Raw genomic sequence first — 10597 nt, forward strand, 5'->3', positions numbered from 1 at the left:
CTCTATACATGCCATAACTCAAAATATCAAAATCATTGGTGCCCAAAATATTAAGTTGATAGTGTGACTGGATCTCTGATCCTCGAGTTGGCTTGGTGACACTATAAAACAAGGGAAAAGAAAAGGAAGTAAGCTTTAAAGCTTAGTAAGTTCCCATGCAAATAATAAGCATTATAAACTCACATTTAAAATACAATTAACTTGATGTAAATTAACATAAATGTCATTATAAATCTCATAATCAACTTACTCAATCACAATCTTACCGAGGGTTCATGACATAACGAGTTCATTTCGTTTAAGTTTTTCGTACAAAACTGAGTTGTCTCGAATTGGATTTATACACAATTCATCTTTGACATACTCTTTAAATTACCTGTTGAACCACTTGGAATACTAAAGATACTCGGGAGTCCGTACACACGGTATCATACCAATGCCATATCCCAGATATGGTCTTACATGGGATCTCATATCGATGCCAATAGCCCAGCTATGGTCTTGTACGAAACTTCATTTCGAGGCTATAACCCAGATATGGCCTTACACGAAGTCTCATACTGATGCCATATCCCAGATATGGTCTTACACATAGTCTTAGTAACCCTCATGTCATGACATTTGTATCCTATCTATTCCTAAGGTTCAACTGGGATTTCACGCTTGTTGTAACTTTGTCGAATACACTCAATGGTCAATCATAATTAGTACAATAATAAAGCACAATTAAAACAATGCATTATTTACATAAGAACTTACCTCAATACAAAAATAGTAGGAAATTGACCTAATCGTCAAATACTTTATTTTTCCCCGATCTAGGTCTGAACCTCATTTCTCTTGATCTATAATAGAAAATTTAACTCATTTATTAATAAAATTACTCAATTCAGTCCAAAACTTACATTATGAAAAAATTACATTTTTGCCCCTAAACTTTGACATGTTTACGTTTTAGTCCCTAGGCTCGTAAAATGAAATCTATTCAATTTCATCAAGACCCAAGCCTAGCCAAACCTCTTTCATGCTTATAATAGCTCACATTTTCCATTTAATCACACTTTTATACACATTTTGAAATATTTTTACAAATAGGTCCTTTTGACATTTTCATCAAAAATCACCTAGCAAAAGTTGTTTATCTTACATCTAACATACATTTTCTACCATTAGACATCAAAACGGACAAATATTATTCATGGGTAAAATTTTTGACTTTGATTTTCTTTCAAATTAATCCTTGAAATAGCTAGATTAGGTTACAAGGATATCAAAAACATAAAAATCATTAAAAATGGGGCTGGAACAGACTTACAATCGCGCTTGAAAGATGAACAAACCCTAGCTATGGTTCCCATTTGAAATTTTCAGCCAAGGGTAGAAGATGAGCTAAATTTGGCTTTTAATTTGATTTTTAATTCATTTATTAGCCAAGTGACCAAAATGCCCCTAGCTTAAAACATGAAAATTCTCTTACCTCATGTTCATTTTTGTCCACTAACTTAACAAATGGTCTAATTACAATCTAAGGACCTTAAATTTAAAATTTCATAACAATTTGACACCTCTAGCTTGTAGAACTCAACTTTTGTACTTTATATAATTTAGTCCTTTTGACCAAATTGAGTGCCCAAATGTCGAAATTTTTGAACGAAATTTTCATGGAATCATTCCATAAAACTATAGAACATGAAAATATAATAAAAATAAATTTCACTACGTCGGATTTGTGGTCCCAAAACCACTGTTCCGACTAGGCCCAAAATTGGGCTGGTACAGGTACAACAGCTCTTTTTCACACGTGGCCAAAATTAGTTAGCTCAGTTCGCTATCCTACTGGTGAACCCCTATTTGCTAATCACACTGGAAATCTTAGCTTGCTAGGCCTAAACTAATATTTGCAATTCGCTAGGCCCACTGGCAACCTCTGCTTATTAAATCTTCTGGTGAATACATGTTCGACAATTCATTCGGTGAACCCCTATTCGCCAGACCTACTGGCAAATGCCTATTTGCTTGACTCTTTGGCGAACACTATCTCACCAAATCTACTAGAAAACCAGTTTGCCAAGCACAAACTTCTAGTCCCTACTGTGGGATGTTAAAAGGACTATCTTAGGTGAAAAGTCCATTGGGAATTAAACAAGAAAGTCAGTTTCGTCAAAACTATATAGCGTGGGGAAGTCTAGTTAAGACTATCTAATGTCGAATTCTGCCAAGGGAAATTTAAGAAAGAGATAGTCTGTTGGGAACTATTTGATATATGAAATATCTTAGTAGAATGGTCTGAAGTGGGAAAGTCCTATGGGACTATTTTACAAGTACAAGTTCACAAAGAAAAAGGGGTGTTTATCAAACAACTAAATCTCATATACAAAACTGCAAATAAGGATGGTAGATTAAGTCTTCCTTGAAGAAAGGTCTATCCAATGGCTAATTCAAAAGAATATAATCTTCGGGATAATATGGTAAACATATATTGAGTTCAATGTGTAATGAACGGATCAAGGTAAGGATCTAATGATGTGGAAAAAACAATTGCAAATTTGCCACCAGTAGTAGTTGACAAGTCGTATATTCACATGTATGGTTATCTTTGATGAGCTGAGCCAAAAAGATAAAATAGAAGTGTAACAACCTGATTTTCAATAGTGACAGAATAGTGGTTTAAGGACCACAAATTTTCCAGCATGTTGACTCATAAATATTATTTTTAGAATATTTATATAGTCATTAGAGTCATATTAAATTTTGGTTCGGAAATATTAACGTTTAGTTATCTAATTAAGTAAAAAGGACTAAATTTTAAAAGGTGTGAAATATAGTAATTACAACATTTAAGTGATCAAATAGCCTAATAGTTAAATGAGGAAGGACCTAAGAGGTAATTTAACCTTACTTAAATTGTTAGGACGACACTAGCATTAAAAATGATTGAAATGTTAAACATTTGATGGCAATTTTGTAATTATAATATAATCAAAACAAAATTAAGTGAAAAAATAGTCTTCTTCTTCATTTTGTTTTCCTCCATAGGTGAAACCATCAAAAGACTAGCTTGAAGAATTGACCAAACTAATTTATTTTCATGTGAGTGATTTCTAAACTCGTTTCTTGTAATTTTTATGTTTTTGAGATCATTGTAACTAGGTCCAGCTAGCCCGTGCCATCGTTTTTGAATCTGTTAAAAATTTTAAAAGTTTCCATTGATGAATCTTGAATTTTTTTTTGATAACCATGTATTTGAAGCTTTGATTTGGTTGTTTGATGATTTTGAAAAAGTGATTTTTGTCAGATTTTGATTTTAGGATTAAATTATAAAAATGTCAAATTTTCAAGGTTAACTAGTGAAATTGATGTTTATTAGGGACTATTTAAGGGCCTAGTATATTTAGTTGGAATATTGACTTGAGAAAATGGTTAATTTGATGATTTTCGTGTTAAGGGACTAAATTGAAAAAGTTATAAAAGTTAGGGGAAATTATGTAAATTTGAAAAATAAAAGAGTATAAAATGTAAAGTGAATTGGAGGGTGAAACATAAGCTAATAATTGAGCAATTTTACATTTTAGATCAAGACCCAGTTGATACTCGTGGAAAAGGAAAAATTATGGAATAGTCCCTAAACTTCTACAACTACTACAATTCAGTCCAGGTAAGTTCGTACAGTTCATAACTTAACATATTTATAGAATGTTTGATGTTAATATGTCATGTGATAATTATATTTGATTATAAATGTTGTATGTTATTTGATAAAAATTGTTGAAATTCTATGCTTGGATCGGATTGAACGCTAATAGAGTACAGTTGAGATATGGTGTTCTATGAGGGATTGGAGTGGAGACAGTTGTTTCTTGAGTAAATCGAGGTTCAGTATTTGTTGCGAACACTCATTTTATACTCTCTAGTTTGGTGTGTTTCGGTTGGATTAGCTTTTCGGAGCCATTGGTGTGTTTCGGTTGGATTAGCTCTTCGGAGCCATCGGTATGTGTCGAATGGATTAGCTCTTATGGGCATTTGGTATGTTTCGGATGGACTAGCTCTTATGAGCATCTGGTGTGTTTTGGTGGGATTGTCGATGTACTCTTATCCGTAAGTCGTTCATTGAGTTGAAAATAAGGTATATTGTTTAAAAACTTTGGTAGATTTGTCGTAAATTTGTGTATTGAATTAAACTTTTATGATTTACCGGTTGAGATTATGGATGGTAGGAAACATTCATGGTTGTATTATTAATTGATTTGTTGTACTTACTTCATTAAGATTTATCATTTTAATGCGTCAAACTTATTAAGCTTTATTGAGCTTACTAGTGTCATTTTTTGTTCTTTTAGATACTTGGAAGGTTGGACGATCGGATCAGCACTCAAGTCCACTATCCATAAATTTCAGTAGTTTTTGGATCATTTATTTCAGGTTATATGGCATGTAATAGGCTTGTATGTCATTATTAATGTTTTGGGTGTATAAAATGTTAAGTAAGATCTTATGCAAATATTACTAACTTATATGATACATGTGAATGAGGTAAGATGTTCCAATACAAATATAAATGATATCTGTAAATGATATGTTGTGCTTGAGGTACTTATGATAAGCACATTGGTTAAGTGTTAGATTTGATGAATTGATAAGTTGTGTTTGATGTTTTATTTTGATGTACAATTGCATATACATGTGGTATCAATGAGGATACATTGGTTAGGTGTAACAGCCCATTTTCAATGAAATCGGAACAATGGTTTCGGGACCACAAATTCGAGCCAGAAAGAAAATTTATTTTAATATTATTGCATGATCTGCATTATAATAGGAATGTCATACGAAAATTCTGAAAAGAAAATTTTACTGATTATGTGTTTAATTAGGGAAAGGACCAAATTGCATAAAATGCGAAAGTTGAGTTTCAGTAGCTCTGAGTATCAAATAGTTATGGAATTCAAAATTTGAGGTCCTTATATGGTAATTAGACCATTAAAGAAAAGTTAGTTGATATTTTTGATGGATTATCCATGGAAAATTAGAAAAAGGCAAGGACTAAATTGGAAAGTGGAAAAAAATAATGGATGATAAATAATTAAATAGAAATAATATCATTTTATATAATCTTCATCCCCAAAAAATTCCATGGAAACCCTAGGGGAGAGAAAGGAAACTAATCAAGCTTAATTAGGTATGTTTTCTTGTCCCATTTTTAGTAATTTTTATATTTTTGGGATCAGAATAGCTTAATCTATCAAATTTGGGGATTAATTTGAAAAGATATCAAAGTTTGTTCATGGATGAATATGCTGAAATTTTGAAATTTATGATAGAAAATGAAAGGTTGTTGATAGATAAACAACTTTTACATAGTGAATTTTGATGAAATACAAAGTTATGGAAAAATTCTAAATTTTGTGAAATACATGTGCTATAAAAGTTATATGAAAATTTCAGTTAGGCTCGAAATAAGGATTAAATTGCATGAATTTCAATTTCCGAGCGTAGGGACGAAATCGTCGCTTGTGAAAAGTATAGGGGAAAAATAGTAATTTTGCCTAAGATGTGAATTGAATTAAATTGAGTATGAAATAGATTAAACTGATGTTAAATTTATTTATATAGATCCTGAAAGACCTAATACTGAGTTGGATCGAGGAAAACAAAAAGTTTCGGATTAGTCGGATTAGTAGATTTCGTTTACGAACAAGTATCGAGGTAAGTTCATGTAACTAAATTGTGTACATTATATGTTTGAATTAAATGTTATATATGTGAATTGTATAATTGTCATGTATATGAAATTGATTGAATATCTGATAATGCTCGATAAATGTCAAATCCCATTTAAATAAATGAAAGTCGATGGATATAGGATTTCCTGTATTGGTTGTGGTTTAGCATATGTTGCGGACACACCATAGCTCTTATGAGCGTCCCGTTATAAACCCTCTCGAGCTTCCCGTTATATGGTTCAGCGAGTTTCCCGTTATAGCTCTTCAGAGCGTCTCGATAGGTTGTGATCCTACATTTGTTATGGACAGACCTTAGCTCTTATGAGCATTCCGATAAAAGGTTCTTTATGAACTTCCCGTTAATTGGCTCTTTGTAAGCTTCCCGATAGTGCTCGCTTGAACTTCCCCATATTGGCTATCTGGAGCTTCTCGATATGGTTCTTTCTAAACTTTTCGATTATGACTCTTATGAGCTTCCCGTTATATAGCCCGGAAAAGCTTCCCGATAGGCTCTTTATGAGCTTTCCAAAATGGCTCTGTGTGAGCTTCCCGTTACGAGGCTCGAGAGTGTGCTTTCTGATTATGTACCATAATTGGGTACCCTTGGAAATGAATTGATGAATTATAGTAGTGTACACTAAATTGTTCTATATGAGTGTATCCATCGATATTTCAAATTAATTCAACAGGTAAAGTTCTGACATGGTTAAACTGAACTTGAAATAATTTGTCATTCAAATGTATATGTAATATAGAATATTGTTATGGAAATCATATGTATATGAAAGACTTTAAATGATGAGCTCATCCATATTCTTAGTATTATATGAATTACTTGACTAACATGATTTGTGAAGTTGTGTTTTAGGCTATAAGCCAAATTGCTTGGATGCATTATTGTATGTTTATCTTAAAAGTAAATCTATGGTAAGTTAAATTTCTGTTATACAAACTTACTAAGTATTAAATTCTTACTAGGTTTTCATTTCTCTGTTTTATAATGCTCAGAAGCTCGTAAAGGTTGGAGATCGGTCAGAGTATCATCACACTCTAGCTTGTTTTGGTATAAAAAGTAATCTTATTTTAGATATAATGGCATATATAGGTTAACTTGGCCTATGTTGGCATATAAATAGTAGTTTGTAACTTAGCCATTAGAATGGCTAAAATGGATCATTTTGATATGATATTATAAGGTTATATATGTCTTGTTTAACATATATGTATGTGGTTGGCTAGATTCAATTATAATAAAATATAAATCATCACAAGAAGGTAAGTTTGATCTTATGAATATGTAATACCATTTCATATATACTAATGATGTTTGCTTGATTTATATGATTTGAATTGGTTGGCAAATATATGAAAATTTTGTTGCAGGTTGAAGGTTAAATTTGGGTGAGAAATAAAGCTAGGAAATGACCTTATTTTGTCCACACGGGTAGACACACGGGTGTGTGTCTTGATTGTGTGTGACACACAGCCTGACACATGGGTATGTAGATTGGCCGTGTGTCCCCTGCATCTTAAAATTGAGAAAAAAAATGCTCAGAATTGGGCACACAGGTAGAGACACGGGCATGTGTTTCAGCCGTGTGTACTAGACGGCCCAAAACACGGGCATGTGTGTTGGCCGTGTAACACCCCTAACCCGTGTCCGTCGCTGGAGCAGGTTTATAGAGCATTATTAGAGTTTTTAGAACATCTAAAAATAGTTCATATCAACTACTATTCATTTTTCGAGATTATTCATAATGTCCCTTAAATGGACCTTCGAGTCCCGATATGAGTATTAGAATCAAATCGGGACTAAATCAGAAACTCAAAGGATTTTTTGTAAAATTTCTAAAAATTTCCTAGATGCAGGGCACACACGCCCATGTGGTCCAAGGGCACGCCCGTGCTGCAGGCTGTGTTCGACCCCGTGTAACTCTCTAACTTGTGCCACTCGGCCAGTCACACGCTCGAGTGAGTAGGCTATGTAAACAATTTAGTTTTCAAAAATTAGGTGCAAAGTTCACACCGCCAAGACACATGCCCGTGTTCTAGGCCGTGTAGCATACACGGCTGAGACACACGTCCATGTCTTTGCCCATGTACTTAATTCTTAGCATTCTGTTTCTCAATTTTAAGATACAGGGGACACACGGCCAAGCCACACACTTATGTGCCAAGCCGTGTGTGGCACACAGTCGAGACATACGCCCGTGTGTCTACCTGTGTGAACAAAATAAAGCCATTTCCTACCTTTCTTTCTCACCCAAATTTACCAATAACCTACACCAACACTTACAAGTATATACCAGCTAATTCAAGCATTTAATCCAATCCAATTCTAACATCGAATATGATATTTTATCATATGCAATCATGATTATAATCTTACCTTTGTTTAACTTATAGATTAAGCATAACTTGATCAATCATATTTAATAAACTTAACACATAGGTATTTGATTTAATAAAACTTTAAGATTATACCAAACAAACCATTACTAGCCATTTCGATAGCTAGTTTACAAACCATATTCATATACCATCAAAGGCTAAATTACCTATACATGCCATTATACCAAAATGAGGTTACTACTTATACTAAAATAAGCTAGTGGATAGTGTGATGATGCTCCAATCGATCTCTAACCTTTGCGAGCTTCCAAGCACTACAAAGCAGAGAAAATAAAACCTAGTAAGCATTATATGCTTAGTAAGTTTATATAACAGGAATTGAAACTTACCAATCACATTTAACATTATTAAGGATACAATTAACATGCTTTCATGATTTTGACAAGTTTATCTAAACACATATACTTAATAAAGCAAGTTAGTCATATAATACATTTAAATATTAATTAAACATAGATGAGCTCATCATATAATCCTCCATCAATAATTCAAAAATATTCTGGGAATATTTCTTTTATCATACCATTTTCTCACGTCAAGAGTGTTATCCGTTGAATTATTGAAATATCGATGGATACTCAAATAGTACACTCAAGGTGTACATATCTATAAACCGTCAATTCTTATTCAGGGAGCATACTCTTGAGCCATATGTCAAGATGCTCAAACAAGCCATGTAATCATGTAACAGGACAGTTATCTGAGCTAATCAAGAAACTCGTAAGAGTTTTTACTCAGGAAGCTCATAAAGCCTTTTAGATATCTCCAAAGAGATAATATCAGGGAGCTTCAGATAAGGTAACAGAGAGTTCAAGTGAGCTTAATAGGATGCTCATGAAGAGCTGCATTTGTATCCATATTATATGTCGGATCACAACCGATCGAAACATGTATCAGGACACTCACAAAGAACGGCGATAGTGCGCAACACATGCTAAATCACTACTGATTAGGATGCTCACAGGGATTATATAATAGGATGCTCGAGAGGCTATATCAGGATTACTCGTCCAAGCTAAATCCGTTCTGCAACATATGCAGAATCACATTCATACACAGGAAAGCACATGTATCCATCGATTTTCATTATTCCAACGGAACTTAACATTTTAAGCACATTTCCAATCATGTGATCATTTCATATTTTTATAACATTCATATAGTCACTTAAACATTTATTTTATTCAAATTAAATATAACATTCAATTCAAATGTATTAATATACATAAATAAGTTACACGAACTTACCTCGATAATAATTCGTACAAGAAAATCTACTATTCTAAAACTCTCTTTTCCTCGATCTAGCTTTGAATTTGTGTTATCCGGATCTATATAAATGAATTTAATCATCAATTTCTCACATTTCATATTCTATTGAACTCAATTTACATCCTAGGTAAAATTACCATTTTGCCCCTAAACTTTCCATAAATTCCAATTTCGTCCCTAGGCTCGAAAAATGAAATTCATGCAATTTACTCCTTACTCCAAGCCTAACTAAAATTTCAATATAAAATTTATAGCACATGTATTCTATAAAACTCAGAATTTTTCTACAATTTTCACAACTTTACAATTTAGTCCCTAGATCACAATTTCATCAAAATTCAATTTATAAAAGTTGTTTATCTATCAACAACCTTTCATTTTCTGCCATAAATTTCAAAATTTCAGCATATTTATCCATGGAAAAAAATTAATACTTTGATAACTTTTCAAATTGATCCCCAATCTACACTCGACAAAAGGGGGCACACTGAGCAAGTACGAGAAATTAGCCCCGCTCTGCTTTATTAAAAGCAAGGACCACTACGGGAGGTCAAACCAAGGACCTATGGAAGTCGGGGCTCGTCCCCGATCGATATTGGATCAAACAATAGGGGGTCGTAGCATTGACCTCTTTTTTTATTGATTCAATACAATAGGATAGGGGAAAAGATCATACAGTTCCCTACCGAGACAACAGATGGATCCGAAATTATAATTGGCTTTGCATCATCTAGAACTAAATAAGCTTCGGGTTTTTGATTTCAATTAGAATCTGCATATGGAATTCAAACCGGGCTACCCCATGATCGTGATATGATATCATCATTAAGTGGTGACAAACCACGCCTTATGACGAAAGGGGAGCATTACGTCTGATCAAGACACCAGTCTGCCCCCTAATAGAGGGTGCTACGGAAGAAATTAGGCACTGAACTGAGGTTTAGCAGTGCTTATCTCTCAGGACGGCCAGACTCCAGTCGTCAGTTTACTGGAAGACTTTCTGAGGAGCTTAGTGCAAGGGAGACCGAGCAAGTGGGAATAAGTTCTTCCAACTGCAGAGTTTGCCTATAAAAACGATGTGAATCGGCCTATGTTAAGTAAAGGGGGAAGTAACCATTCGAAGTGGTACATGGTAAGAGGGCTAACAATAAAGGGAAGCACAATGATCAAAGCTTTGGTTTAGGGCCTACTTG

The sequence above is a fragment of the Gossypium hirsutum genome, chromosome A07, assembly GCF_007990345.1.
Source record: "Gossypium hirsutum isolate 1008001.06 chromosome A07, Gossypium_hirsutum_v2.1, whole genome shotgun sequence".
Taxonomy (NCBI): Eukaryota; Viridiplantae; Streptophyta; class Magnoliopsida; order Malvales; family Malvaceae; genus Gossypium; species Gossypium hirsutum.